This window comes from Lycorma delicatula, chromosome 1 (genome assembly GCF_047948215.1).
Source record: "Lycorma delicatula isolate Av1 chromosome 1, ASM4794821v1, whole genome shotgun sequence".
NCBI lineage: Eukaryota > Metazoa > Arthropoda > Insecta > Hemiptera > Fulgoridae > Lycorma > Lycorma delicatula.
This window is the reverse complement of record NC_134455.1, coordinates 124,391,637-124,407,462: the sequence shown is the minus strand read 5'-3', so window position 1 is coordinate 124,407,462 and position 15,826 is coordinate 124,391,637. Positions and strand designations below refer to the sequence as shown.

The following is a 15,826-nucleotide window of genomic DNA, read 5'->3' as shown; positions in this document are numbered from 1 at the left end:
ATAAAATAATTATAATCTAACCAAAAAGAAAATAAGAAAAACGATTATGTTTATAAACGATTTCATAAGAAGAAAAAAATTCAAACCGATCCTTATGTTAAACAAAAAATCATTTCAAGGACCAATCTTCATATAATTTTAGTATTTGAAGTTAATATTAAAATTTATTGGGTATTAAAATAAATAAAAATTTGACGAGAAAAATCTCATTTCAATAGATATTAAAAAATTTTTTTTATTAAATTTGTAAAAAATATATATATTTTTACTAGTCATTGTTTTTTTTTTTTTATAGCAATTATTTTAGGAAATATCAGGGAAAACCATTTGCGCCATTTAGCGTAATCGAAGATCTAAAGAGTCCGAATAAATATAGCCAAATTTACCAAAGCTGGTAAATTCTGTTGATCTCTATAACAGATTAGTAAAGTATTCGTGTTTCACCGAGAAATAAAATTTTCATATGACATTTGTGTAACATGCGTCAAACTTATGTAGTGAACCAAATTAAAAATAAAATCATAACAAATCTGAGAGAGCAGCAGGTATATAATCATTATATTTTCTTTTAATCAGTATTTTTTTTCTACGGGCGTATAAAATAACTTCCTGATATTAACTTTCTACATGAAAAAAATGGTTATTTATTTGAAATGACAGTTTTCAAAAATGTTTTAATTTTGGTTATCTGAAAATGTTGGAGTTCCTAATTCGAGTGGTAACACGAGTAATCCTTTGGCAATAATTTTTTTTTTTGGCCAGATTCTCTGATATAAATATTAATAAAGATGATTAAATAAATGAAATAGTAGATGAAAAATGTCGGGCAGTTTCCGGAGTTAAAATCTGGGACCAGCTGATTAAGAAGTCAGCATGGTAAAAATTGTATCAAATGTAACCATTCGGTGTCTTATTTTGAAGTTTAAAAAAAAATCTGATGTGGACATCACATGACTTCCTTGTATGCCCATTAAACATTTTTTTTACAATCAGAGGTTAACAATTATTAATAAATCAATATATTTAAATTAAAAAAAAGCTTTGCCTTTCACTCGGAAGGTTCTGGGTTTTGTCTTTCTGTTATAAATTATTTTTTTACCTTATACAAGTCGTTAGAATTTATAGATATTTCCGTGTCATATTATTTTATGTTTTCTTTGTTTTCCGTAATTATTTTAATGCCATGGAAAGGAAAATTGTACAGTTTTTTAACAGTTTTTGAGAATGTGATTTTCAAATATCTATCAACTGAAAAAGGATGTAAATAAATATTTTAATTTTGTTGTGTTCAGTCATTTCTACTTATTCTTTGAGTCGACTTTTAACGTATTAGGTAGATTTCGTAAGAAAACTACCTATAATAATGGATACCATGATTCGACTTCCGGAAAATTTCGATATATCTTCAAGTTTCACATGCCCAGATCCTAAAACCACCGTCAATTAATAAAATTATACATATATATGTAATATAATATAAAATAATAAAGTTACACACATTATATATATATATATATATATATATATATATATATATATGTGTATTTCACTTTCTTGTGGACACGATAACTGCCATAATTTTGCGCCAATCACTTTCAAATTGATACATAAAATATAACGACCTAAAATCTCGGTCGAGTTCGTTAACGGGAAAAATCGGAGCATGGGGGTGAAAATGGGGGGGCATTTTCGAAAAAAAACAAAACGCTATAACTTTCTTGTCGTATGGGGGCTTGTCGTATGTTAAACTTGTGAAACTTTTTTCACATGCAACCATTGTCATATTGAGTAAATTTGAAGTTTTTCTTAACTTTAAGGTGGAAATCTTTTTATCCCCTACTTTCCTAATTTTTTCTTAAGGTACAGTAACGAAAATATGAGTACCATCTTTATTGTTGTACAGCTTAGTTTACTTTCATAAATTCATTTTTCCACTACTTCAATGATCTAATGGTCATTGAATAATTAAATGAGCACTTGCCTGATAATTCAGGTAAATGTTTTCTCCATTTTTAAACAAAAAGATAACATGTTTCATAATTATGATGTACGTGTTCATTACCGGAACGGAACGGAACGCAAAGGTGGCGGGAGTATTTCAAATTCTCCCTTCGAATCGCAGAGCCTGGACAGTGTCCCTTGCTGGTGTATGATTCTATAATCGGACGTGTTTCAAGGGTTTATTTTAATGTCGGTTATAAGTTTTAAGTTTTGTTTTATTTATGGACGGATTTGTGCCATATCCGTTTTGGACCAGCGTTCTCAAACCCATTACTGGGTCCGACCGCGGGAGGCTTTTAAAACCTGTGCTCCTTACATAATTCCCCTGTTCATTACCGTGTGTGTTTCTTATCCTATAATCTCTTTTAATGGTAGTATTGTATAGCGGTTAAACAAGCTGATAATTTATTGAAAATCTTTGAAGAAAAATTTTAATTATTTTTTTCTTATTCTTCAGTAAGAATTATGTTCAGTATCATTATGTGTTCACTAAGATAAATAAAATAGTTTAGGTTACAACTATGAAAGTTCTTTTATCTTGACGTATTTTGTACAGGAAGTTTACGATGATATGGGATTATTGTTCTTTCTCTTGTATATATAAAAAAAAGGATATCCGTTAGGCCTGCTTAGTAACGTGATAAATAAAATTTAATTATCATTTTGTTGTGGTAAGAAGTGTTCCTGTTAGTTTATTTTCCAAAATAAACAAGTCATATAAAATGTATATTATTTTTTATTTTATTTATTATTTATAAATTAAAGTTTACTGCATTTATTAGCTACGCATTTCGCACGCTCCACACATTCATCTTATATTTCGTGAGTAGAGATTTTTTATTTAACAGTTTTATTTTATTTTTTATTAGATTAAACAAAAATACAATACAACCAGTTATTTTGTTTATGTATAATTCTTATATTGTAAACATTTTCTTATTTCATGATGTAGTTAAGATAGGCTTAAAAAACGATTTTTTTTGTAACAAAAAATATAATAAAGTTATATTACGATGTTAAATAAACGGAGATGATGTTCTCTGCCATTAAAAATTAATGTTTCCTGAAATATTATAAGCATAAATTATAAAATTATTAGCCACATGTAATTAACAGTTAATCGTTTTTCGAAAGTGGAAAAATTCGAACGTAGTCAGAGCAAGATTTTATTTCTAATATGTTATTCAATAAAAACTGTTACACTAGAATAATCAGATATAATTTCTCCTTGAAAAAGAACTACGTATTTTTATGTTAGATTAACATACTTGTCTTTCGTGCAGAAAGTAAACAATTCGAGGCACAATGAATTACATTTTAATGGTAATGACTACATTAGAACCGTTTCTCGGCCAACATTTTATTGCTCAAATTTAATTACGAACATGTACTGGAATACTGGTAATTCTACTATTCCTAACGTAAGGAGCTGTTTCAGAAATTAAAAGATTCCCGAAATCATTATCATACTAATTGTTCAAATCAATTTTACTTAATTACAAATTTTATTGTAAGGACGTTTTGACGTTTTACAGTGAATCAACCGATTTTGTTAACACCATCAAAATGAAGTGATGAATATATATTATATGTATTATCTCTGATGTTACTTACAACATTATTGAAAAGTAAATTATAACTCGTAAATTTATACATAGTTTTTTTTTTTTTTAATTTTAAACAAGGCCTCCGATTATATTCCGTTTGATTTTTTAAGGGATATATATTTTACAAAAAAGTTTCAATTAACCCCAATTAACTACGAAAACAACATTTTTGTAGAAGATATTTTAAAATTTATGAATGACGTGCAGTTAGACTCCCCTGCTTTTTTATTTAAGCAAAAAAAAAAAATTTTTATTTTGATTTATTCTTTAAGGTTTCATTCTTTGAAAAAAGTTCTTGATAAAAATTAAAACGAAAAAATTTATTGAAAAATTGTTTGATATCTACACCGTGAGGGGATTAATTTCTTTGTGATGAAAAATATTTTGCTTTACTTTATATAAATTCATTTTACCAGAATTCGCATTGACTGTCCTTTTCGGATTAAATCTTGAAATCAATTTTTCATCTAAAATTCCCATTATCCAATTTATTTGAAATTTTAAAAATCAGGGGTAGTTCATTTCCGGTGACATATTGGTAATAATTTATTACTGGCATCAGTAATAAATATTAGAATAAATTTTAATATTGAATTCGCAGGAGAAATAAAATATATTTACTTTACTGTGCGTGTATGTTTATTATAACATAAGATATTAGGTGCTAAAATAATTGGTAAAATATATCAACTAAATTACCGGCTTCCGTGGCGCGAGAGTAGAGTCTCGGCCTTATATCCGGAGGTCCTGGGTTCGAATCCCGGTCAGGCATGGCATTTTTCTTAAGCTACATTTCCATATCTCACGCACAAGCTTCAAGCTTATGTGGCGATATAATCAAGAAAAAAAAAATTACTATAAATCGAATTTTTTTATAAACTGAAGTATGAAATAAAAATTTGTAAAAAAATTGTTCAATGAAGACACAGAATGAATCTGGTAAAACATGAAATGAAATATCTCCATAGGCATAGTTTCAAGTTCTTTGTCTTTCGTCTGCAGGACTTTAATTGTTTGGAGATTTGCCAAGGTTGCGCATGCTAACTTGCTAACTGTGATCAAATGCACAATTGAAATTAACTAACACTAAAGCAGGAAGAATAGGAATAGATTCAATAGGACGTCAAAATAATTTCAAATTGAGAACCTTACGTTCATAGAATTTCGTAATGATTCCGCGATGAATAAATATTGTTTATTAAAATAAGAAATTTATGATAACATTTTTTTAGCTGGAAGATCGATTATCACTTATGTTGTTGGGTTTGGGTTTGTATAACCTCAAAATTTTACTCGAAAGATTCTAGATTCGAATCTCGGTGAGAGTAGACATTTTTCACTAACTGCAAATTTCATGTATTTTATTTTATTTGTTTAGAATCCTTAAGAATTTTTATAGTGAATTGTAAATATATATATAATAACAATAAACTGAAATAAGTACTTACAGCTATTCAAAATATTATTATTTTTTTTAAATTAATATTTTGTTGTATTTAAAATTATTTTGACTAAAAAATCTTTTAACTAAGAACTTATTAGATATTTTAAATCTCGTTTATTAGGGTATATCTTGAAGATTTCTTAATCATTGCTCTGGTAAGTTGATCTTAGTTTTATATCAGTGATTCATAATGAGCGATTTGTTGAAATAACTATGCTTGGAAAAGAAATGATATTAGTTAGATATTTGGTAGCAGAACAATCATGAATCTTCGCTGAAGTAATAATAAAAAGTTTATATGAGATCCTTCAATCAATTTAGAAAAAAGTTTGTAACCGCTTTCTTTTGTATTTTAAACATGAAACTACTGTTAACTGAGCTACCTCAAAACTTTTCCAATATGTCAAATAAATAAAAAGCGTGATACGTTTTTATTCTAAGTCCTTACATATGAAACTTTGTGACAATCCTTACTAAAAATAAAGTCTTGAGGTAACATTTTTAGGAAAATTTAATGTTTTAATAAAAATAAGGTGTAACAGATTGATATACAAATATAATATATATATATATATATATTTTTTTTTTTTTTCAAATGGTATACATATATATAATAAAATCTTCTTTTTCAGCTCTTTCATCTGATAAGCTTTTCATGAGTTTATGTTGATATTAAGTCTAAAAGAATAACGTTTAGTGTTTGCCATTTTTGTTTTTCAAATTATTTCATCTGATATCAATTGAGAATAGACATTTAAAAATAAGTCATTGAATATCTATTTAAAAAAATCGGGTCAGCTGTTCTAAATTTAGATGCAACACAAGTGCGTATCCAACGTATAAACTTAATTTCCTTGCACGTTAGTTTACTTTTGCATTCAAGTTAAAGTCAATGAAAAAGTTTACGCTGAAGGTCACTGGTATAGTCCATAGTGAATATATTTATGTTTATTAGAAGGATAAATTCCGCCTAATTATTTTTCAATAATTCCTCTCACTCTTTCGTTCTCTATACCTCCTTATATACTCTTCACATAGCAACAGCAAATTTGTAGGAAACCTGATGAAAACTTTTTCATGTTTTTTGTTAATTTCCCCAAGTTTCATTAAATGTAAAAAAGATGTTTTCCTTCTTTTTGTGAACTCAAATGAAGTCGGATGTACAAATTGTTTATAAATATGCGATGAAAATATATAAATTACATTTTACTTGAACCTTGTAATGTACAATTGCATCATGCGTAATAAATTTCTTCAAATACACATTTAATTGTATTTAAATTCATTGACTAAATAACAAGCTGGTAATTTGGTAATATATTGGAAGATATCGAGAGAGTAAAAATCATAACATTTATCACAGAGAATAACAATTGGCAAGGTGTGTCAGTCGATCATGAATTTAATTTATGTATAGTACTAGGCTATACGTGTATGCAAATCAGTCAGCTGACGTTGTAGTTCACGACAGATGTCTCTTATTAATATAACTGTTGGAGTGGTGGAAGGCAACAGACTTCCGTCAGCTGTCGTTTGGTGACTCGACCCCCTCATCGATCGCTAACCCCTCCTTTACTACGCAGCGTCTCGCTTTTTGTTAACCAGCTGTACCGAGAGTTGTTTTTATATATATATATATATTTGTCTCACTCACGCACTCTCTCTCTCTCTCTCTCTCTCTCTCTCTCTCTCTCTCTCTCTGTGTGTGTGTGTGTGTGTGTGTGTGTGTGTGTGTGTGTGTGTGTGTGTGTGTGTGTGTGTGTGTGTCTGTGTGTAAGCGCGCGCGTGATTGCGTGATGAATGACTGAATATATATTTAATTCAAATTTGTGGCTTGATACGCAATACAAAAAAAAAAAAATGTGGTAGTCGCGGGACTGGCCAACAGAAGTGGAAACTTCAAACAATCATTACCGATCATTGGTTAATAATACTTTATTCTATTATTGATTTCAACGTATTTGATTATTTATTTTAAATGACATAATGGAGTACTTATTAAATATATTTATAATAAGCTGCACACGAATATTCTTCTGTGATAAATTGAAAATCGGTGTTTGATTTAACTACATTTAATAAAAAAGAATTGAATGGGTTGTGCCATTTTTCGCTTCGTTGACGCTTTAGAAATACTCTTGGTCGAATAATAGCTCTGATGATATTAACATATTCTTCATCTGTTTGTATACCATTTTTCATAAAAATTACTCATATCAATATAATCTAAATTCTCTAAATTGTTTAGAAATATTGTATATTTTTTCTTATAATGTGAAAATCCATCCTCAGTATTATTCATTGGTGTTAAAATCATTGTTTTTTAGACGGCATAAAAGGAGCATCAAATCTTCATTTTTGTTTTGTTTGTAATTTTTTTATAATACATGAAAGGACGTTTATGGGATTGCAATTTAATATTACCAGATGATTCTGATTCTGAAATGGATATTAAAGAATTTATAAGTTCTATAGCCTTGTTAGAGTCCTCATTAATTGCATCTTTAGGAGCGTTATCAAGCCATGCTAAAATGGGAGCATGAGGGATTCCTCTATGTTCGAATTCAATTCTTTTAAAATAGTGAATTACTAATGTACTGTAATGCATGTATTTAGAATTTTAGAATGTAGAATATACATAGTGCTGGTCTTGGTTAGTTCTCTTAAAATGCAACAGATGGCGTTGATTGATATGGAATTATTTGAATAGAGTTAAAAATTATTAAGCAGGTATTTATTTAATTAAAATAAGTTATTAATGCTAAAAATAAATATTTTATCAATTCAAATTAATTTTTAATTGTTAAAAATTATTTCATGTCTAAATTAGCTAAAACCAACAATTTAAAAAAAAAAACCTGTATTAAACTCTTTTAAAGTACGCGGTCACACATCAGCGCCATCTGCAGTATTTTGTGAGAACTAACCCATTTATAATTTATATATCTCTAACGTCTCGTGACGATTTTTGATTACGAGTCAGCTCTTTTTTACCCATGCAAAAGTCTATCCCAAAATCTCCGCACAACGCGCCTAAAGAAGTTTTCACTTCAAAAATGGTAAATATAGCCTTTATTTTATGTAAATAATATATCACCTACAAAATAAAACAATTTCCTTGCAGATTAAATTAGTGTAGTCTACATTTTATTAATAATAATAATAATAATAATAATAAAATACTTATGTATAGATATTAAAATTAACAAAACGGAAAAAGACTGCGGATAAACCAATGTCTACCTTATAACATTTGGGGAGGTAATAAGATATTTGATAGTTAAAATTATTACGTATTTTATATTAAGTGTTAGTACGTTGAGTTCAATATACTCTTCAATTATAATTCTAAAAAGGTTCATGGTAAATTAATTTAAAATATTTAATTTGTAAAACAAATCTATTTCAAGATATGTAAATTATCGTTTCTTTAATATCAAAATAAAATCATTACAATAATAATTTTGGTGTCTTTTCCATTACGGTTTGGTTTTATTGAGTCAGTGATTCATGAATAATACATGGCATCTAACAATTTAAAGACCTGTCTTTTGTGATTTTGATGGTTATGCTTTCTTCAATGAATTGCTTACATTGAATTGAAGATTACTATACTTTCACGGGTGATTCAGAAAGGACTCCACAACTTTAAAAGTATACAAAGATTTATTTATTTATTTAGATAACCTACAGATCCGGTTGCGGTCTCATTTCATACAAAAACAACATGAAGTTTGTCACGCAACATTCACTTTGACTGTATGTAGCTTCCATTTGTAATGCGGCTTATATCCCACCTGAAGTTGATTTCATTTCAGCCTGTAGCCAGCGATACTCTGCAGTTGTGGCAGAGTCGATGAAAAAATTCTAAGTTTTAGCTCAACAATATCAGCAGGCAAAGGTAGTACATAAATCCGATCATTATTGAAACCCACAAGAAAAGATCTATCGGAATGAAATCTGGGGAGCGAGGTGGTCATGTAATTGGACCTTCCACCAATCCACGACCAATCTGAGTTTCAAGAAAATCTCAGACTTTTAGGTGGTAGTGAGGTAGTGCCCCATCGTGCTGATGGTAATGGCGTCCGTCTTGATCATTATTTTTTAACTGATGAAGTAGAAAGTTTTGGAACATGTCCAGATAAATGATATAATTTACGATTACCTTTTGGAAGAAGAACGGGCTGTACAGTCTTTGTTTCCTTATGGAACAAAAAACATTGACCTTAGGACTATCACGAATGTGCTGCAAATTTTCATGAGGGTTTTCGCTACCCCATATTTGGCAGTTATCGGTGTTCACCTTATTACTTATGTGAAATATTCCATTGTCTAAAAACTGTCTTCATTTCTCTTTATTTGCAGCTAAAATTTTCATTTCCTGATAGCTTCTATTTTATCTTAGATCATTTATAAATTTTAGGGCGTAATCGTTTTTTTGTCTAATATCTTATAAATATAATATCACTATTAATTCGAGCTTATAGTTGGATAACTAACGCATGATGGTGGTTGGTGTTTGCATGATGGTGGATCTTGTTACATCTAGGAATCTTGTTACATAATTATAACTTGATATAAGCTAAGATTACAACTAGTGGGTCTATACATATATACATACACACAAGGGACATCTCTAAAGTAAAGACCGCTGGGAAATTTATCTCCTTAAGGTTGGCGAACCTGTGTCGTTCATGGCCACGCTAGTAATGTACACACTACATTGTTGTCTGTAAGTCGTCGCGTTGTAGTATCTTTGATTACATGTGAGTTATTGCGTAGTAGAAGGAGTAGGAAAATCGATGTTGTCGCCAACTGTGAAATACGTGGTGCCATACATTTTTTAAACCATCAGAACTTTACGCCGGCTGAAATTCATGATAATGTAATGAATTAAAGTAACTTCCGAAAATGGTGTGATAGGTTTAACAGAATTAATGTGCACGATGAAGAACTTCGGGGAGGCCCTCGATAATCTCCGAGGACTTGTTGAAACGCGTTGATGATGAAATCAGAAAAGATCGTCGCTCAACGATTTCCGATAGACCCTTCTTTTTCCTGATATCTCAAGAGCTGTTATCGGTCGCATCGTTCATGACCATTTAGGCTTTAGAAAAGTTTGTGCACGTCGGATGCTGCACATCTTAACGGAACGTCACAAAAAAATCCAAATGGGATCTCCTTTCGAATTTTTAAAGCGCTACACAGAAAAAGGTGATGAGTTCCTTAATTCGATTGTTACCGGCAATGAAATATGGATTTCATATACACGCCAGACAGTAAACGTCAGTTAAGTGAATGGCATCATCCTCAATCACCAACCAGACCAAAAAAGGTCGAGCCACAGCCATTTGGACGCAAACTGATGACCGCAGTCTTTTGGGATCGGTTTGGCATACTGGTGATTGATTTCATGCCACGTGGAACGATACAAATGCAGAAGCCTTCTGCCACACCTACGTAAGTTACGGCGCGCCATTCCAAATCGGTGATGTGGGCGGCTGACCGATGGCGTCGTCCTGTTGCACAATAATGCACGTCCACATGTTACGGGTCCCACACGTGATTTACTGAGAATATTTGGATTGGAAATTTATGATCTCCCACCATATAGTCCGGACTTAGCTGCCTCTGATTACCATTTGTTTGGGAAATTGAAAGACTTGTTGAGTAGTAAGCAATTCGCGGGTGACGATGAACTTAAAAATGCTGTTAATCAGTGGCTAAATGGACTGGCGGCAGAACAATACGACATGGGTTTATTGCTACGATAAATGTCTTATTTCATATGGCGAGTATATAGAGAATTAGTATAAGGTATTTAGTTTAAGTGATAATATTTATAAAGTTTTCAGAATAAATCTTTTTACAGTGAAACGGTCTTTATTTTAGAGATAACCTCTCGTATAATATTTGAAACTGATATATCTATATTTATATATATATTTTGTTTTAATTATTTAATACTTTCGAAACATAATAACTTAATCATATATTTTATTTTTATTTTCACCGAAGTAAACAAGTAACAGTAAAGTACAAAATTATTTTATAATTTGTTCGCCCATATGTGAGTTTGGAGGTACTACTTACTAAAATTACATAAAATTAAGTAAAGTGGATGTCCGACTACAACAACAGTCTTTAAACTGAATAATAACGTAATTTTATATTTTTGGATACTTTAGTATTTGAGTATATATCACTGAAGAGATAATAAATGCTAGTTGATTAAATAACTTTCATAATAAACTCTAAGCTTGTTAAGAAGGGAGATAAACTTGAATTTAAGTATAGTTTATTTCTTATCCGTTTTTTTTTTCAAACTTTCTACAGTAATTTATATGAAGAGCCATTACTAATATTGAACCATCATTTTTGAAAATATGCATTATAAAGTCCTTATATATTTCAATCCCAGATACGATACAGATCTAAGGTTTAAGTTATAAAAATAATTGGTGCACAGACATTTCTTCCAATACCCTTAAATACATTAAGTAAATGACATATTAACGTACTCTATTATACTCTATTAGATAAACACGTTTAGCGTATTTCATGTATCAGCTCTACGGGATTGATCTATAAAACTAAGCTTTTAACAATAATCTAAAAAATTTACAGATCACTCAAAATTTAAACCGAAAATCAATATTTGAAGCTACAGGAACTTTCCCGATTGCCCACAGATTTTATTTAATCACTGTTTCTTATTTACGAAAACTTTACACTGCAGTACTCTGATATACTAGTGAAAAACATAAACAAATTCCAGGTTCTCGTACAATTATTACTAAATATAACGCTTTGAACTCAAATGACCTAAAACAAGATGTTACGCTTTTACGAAGAGATACTTGGGATCAAAACTGTACAGTATAAGCCCATATATAATATAGGATATAGGACGGATACTGCTTTGCTGTATGAGATTGAGGTAGACCTTAAGAATAGGTTTGATGTACGTTTGCAGTATATCACGCTTGAGAAATTTCCGGATAGTACAAATACCATATCTAATCACTCTTTATTAAAAATAAAGACCAATAACATTGGCAAAACATTTTATTAATCATATAATAATAAAAATGCAAAGGAGCGTGATGATTGATACCTACCATGTTGCCTGGAAGGCAATAGTCAACAATAGCAAGCCTAATCTCGTTGGTATAAATTACTCCGAGTTTAAGCAATGTCACCGGCAAAAGTAAACGCTGTGGAAGTTTGAGGTAATAATAATAATAATAATAATAATAATAATAATAATAATAATAATAATAATAATAATAATAATAATAATAATAATAATAATGTCCTGAGGTAGATAATCCCCACGTCCGGAACACAACATCTATGTTCCACGTCCAGGGCGGCAACAGCTGTACCTTTGTACATCACATATAGCTGGCTAACGGGGTTCCGAGTAAATTCCTCGGTTATGCATTGTTAAGTTTGACCTGGTTCCAACTTCAGGTCACTAAACGGACTGGATTTTTGGCTACCTGCAGGAAATGAAATAACAAACGATTTTGGAAATGGATTCATACCATTCTTAGAGCTGGCGATGTGGCGGCCAGGGTCAATGTTATTGCAGGTGTAACGGAGACCCTTCCGTTGTCCACATGCCCCCTGCGATGGCAAGCATGTAGCAATGGTGCCCATGTATGTCGGTGCATGGGAGCTCTGAAAGCTTCGGTGAGTAGGAGCCTGGAGTCAGTGCAGAGATTGCGCATCCGCTCTCTGCCAGGACATATGCCGGTTCCACCGGAGTACCGGATAGGACCTCCAAGGTTAGTAGCCCTGGAGTGGGGGTGTACCCCGGCGGCTAGCCTTGCTACAGAAGGGATCCACTGTTCATGAACATTGAACATTCAAACGTGGCAGAGGGTGCACGTAAACACCCTCGTATAGAAACCTCCGATTCGCCGCAAGCGAAGAGGAAAAAAAGTAAAGAATCTGATAGGATAATGAAAGATGCTGATAGGATCAGTAAAGAATTAAAGAAAAGTCTATTTGGCTATAGCGCACCAAAGCCAAGATTTTTAATTATTACAAGGGAGAATGGAAACTTTCAAAAAGTTAGTCCATTCCTTATCGCAAGAGAAGTTACAAATTGTGCTGGTGGTCCTGTCCAGGATATTCGTAAAACTTTTAATGGATTGCATGTCGAAACCATCAACGACATGCAAAGCCAGAAAGTTTTGGCGTTGAAGAAGATCGGTGAATTTGCAGTCTCTGTCCAACCGCATAGCACACTGAACTCATCCAGAGGAGTTGTTGTTTGTCGCGATCTTCTTAATTGTACAGAAGAAGAAATTGTACAAGAAATGTCAAGTCAGGGAGTAACTCAATGTCGCAGACTTACTATGAGAAGAAATGGTGAGATTCTTCCTTCGGCCTCGCATGTTTTGACATTTAATAGGCCGAATCTTCCTGAAAAGGTACGAGCTGGCATCCATCGGCTTGATGTACGAGCCTTCATCCCGCAGCCGATGAGATGTTTTAAGTGTCAACGATTCGGACACACAGCAGCAAGATGTGAAGCGCAGGAAATATGTATATGTGGAGAGAAAACACATGAGGGTTACCCATGTAAAGACCCTCCAACCTGCGTTAACTGTAAAGGGCATCACAATTGTCGTTCAAGAAACTGCCCTACATATAAATTAGAAACAGCAATTCAGGAAGTTAAAACGCTTCAGAAGGTAAGCTATCCTGAAGCAAAGAAGATTGTTAATAAGCGTACACCACGACCATCGACTTCTTATGCAGAAGCAGCGGCTGCCCCTTCCACATCTAAAATTAACGTGGAGCAGTTGCTTAACACGATGGCACCAAGTCTTGCGACGATGATTGAAAGAATCATTGATTCAAAGATTGAGTCGACTCATCAGAGAAAACAAAGTAAAGATGAGAAGGCTCATTCCCGGACTGACGCCGTTGACATGAGAGACACACCAGCGCCGTTTAAAAAACCAGCTAAATCTGCGATTGTAAAATCACCAACTTGTGTAAGAATTAAAAATCTTGATTTATCTGACAAAGAGAAACAGATCGCTCCGTCGTGTAGTCACAAATCCCAAGAAATTGTGACAAGAAAACCTGAATCTGCGGAAACAGAGGTGCAAGTTATTATAGAAAAAGCACCAGGCGCAGATGAAATAAAACCTGTACCAATAGAGCCTCCCAAAGCGCAAAGACCAGCTTCGGTGAGAGCATCTATTTCAGCCGGACCCAGTACTGCAGTAGACATAGAGTCCGGCTCATCCGCCGCGGAGACATCATCGCACATTAATTTAGATTCTTTAGCAAAGATGCTAACAGTGCCGGCGAAAGTCTCATCAACTGACGTCAGCCGAAGAACGTCACTGGCATCCGAAATAGAGGAAGACGATGCCATGTCTGAGGCCTCAGAGACGCTGTCATCAGAGGTTGAGGCCGTCAGAAGAATGGAGAAACGTAAAAAAGGTTGGCCGAAAGGAAAGCCTAGAAAGTAATTTTATTGGATCAGAAGTTATAAGAAAAGTAAAATTTTGATCATTTTTTGACACATGAAAATGTGAAATTTTGAACCCTTTTTTTAATTTTTTTTTGAAGTGGGATGGGGCTAATGACCAAAGTAGTCGATGCCCCTAAAAACCTCAAAAAAAAAAAAAAAAAAAAAAAAAAAAAAAATAATAATAATAATAAACCTCAAAAACACCATGTACAAATCATAAAAAATATAACATTGTTGATGAGGGATAACATAACGCAGACTCCATCTTTCCGTACTACAAGTTTTTACTCTTTGAGGGAGGAGTAACATTTCAGAAACGAAAAAAAGAAGAAAAAAGTAATTTTAATTACTTTATAAATAATCATTATCTGAAGTTTATATTATTTAAATAAGTTTATTTTTAAGTTTTGAAATTGATTTTTGAAAGTATTTAAAGAAGAATTAAAAAATATTATTTTATTTTAAGCTGGTTTTATTTAATTAATGTAATATTTTCCTATTATTCAGTTCAGTCAAATTGTTTGTATTTACTCATATAAAAAAATGTTCTCCCGCTTCTTTCACTATTCATTCTCTTTACTGTACGGAATAAATGTATATCATATATGTGCGTGTTAAAATGTAATATATTATTTTTAGTATTTACGCATGTACACAGATCGGAGAGCAGACAAACAAAGACCATTTGTAAAAGGTGTTATTAATTCATTCAGACGTATTGGATAGATAGAAAATCTGGGCCAGGTAGAAGCCACAAACTATTGTTGCTACAGGCAATTTTTACAGAAACAAAGATCAGTGCAGTCTTGGAATCACGAATGCCCTTAAGGATTTTCATATCATATGGTAAATTAACATGTTACTAAACAAATAGACAGTGTGAGCACTCGTGTGCGCTTGTTTTTTTAATCTTAACTAGTTATGGATATGTATATATAAATACACACACACACACACACACACACACACACACACACACACACACACACACACACACACACACACACACACACACACACACACACACACACACACATACACAATGATTCCCATAATTCCCATATCTGGCGTCTTATTTTTTCCTTTAATTATAGAGTTACAGTTTAAAAGATTTTCAATCAGTGATATTTTTTTGTTTATATAATTCCTCTTTTCTTATTAGTAAATCAATATTTTTGTACAATATTGTTTTAATAATTAGTTTTTTATATTAACAGTGAATGAAATAGTTTTATCTATTTGTATAATTGTAAATAAATTTATGTCTGCTTT

The 15,826-nt window shown here is 31.8% G+C and overlaps 1 protein-coding gene across 3 annotated transcripts in view; it reads left to right on the top strand.

The window, feature by feature from the left end:
• The window catches only part of LOC142318175 (uncharacterized), a 128,989-nt gene that overhangs the window by 10,731 nt on the left and 102,432 nt on the right, over nt 1-15,826 (top strand). Inside the window, exon 1 of one of the 3 annotated variants that reach the window (XM_075354725.1) lies at nt 2,688-2,823. The exons of 1 other annotated variant lie outside the window; for it this stretch is intronic. The gene's annotated coding sequence lies outside the window, so the exon portion shown is untranslated. Of the gene's footprint in view, nt 1-2,687; nt 2,824-15,220; nt 15,401-15,826 lie in introns of those variants that run through there. One more of the 3 variants, XM_075354724.1, reaches the window with a different exon arrangement.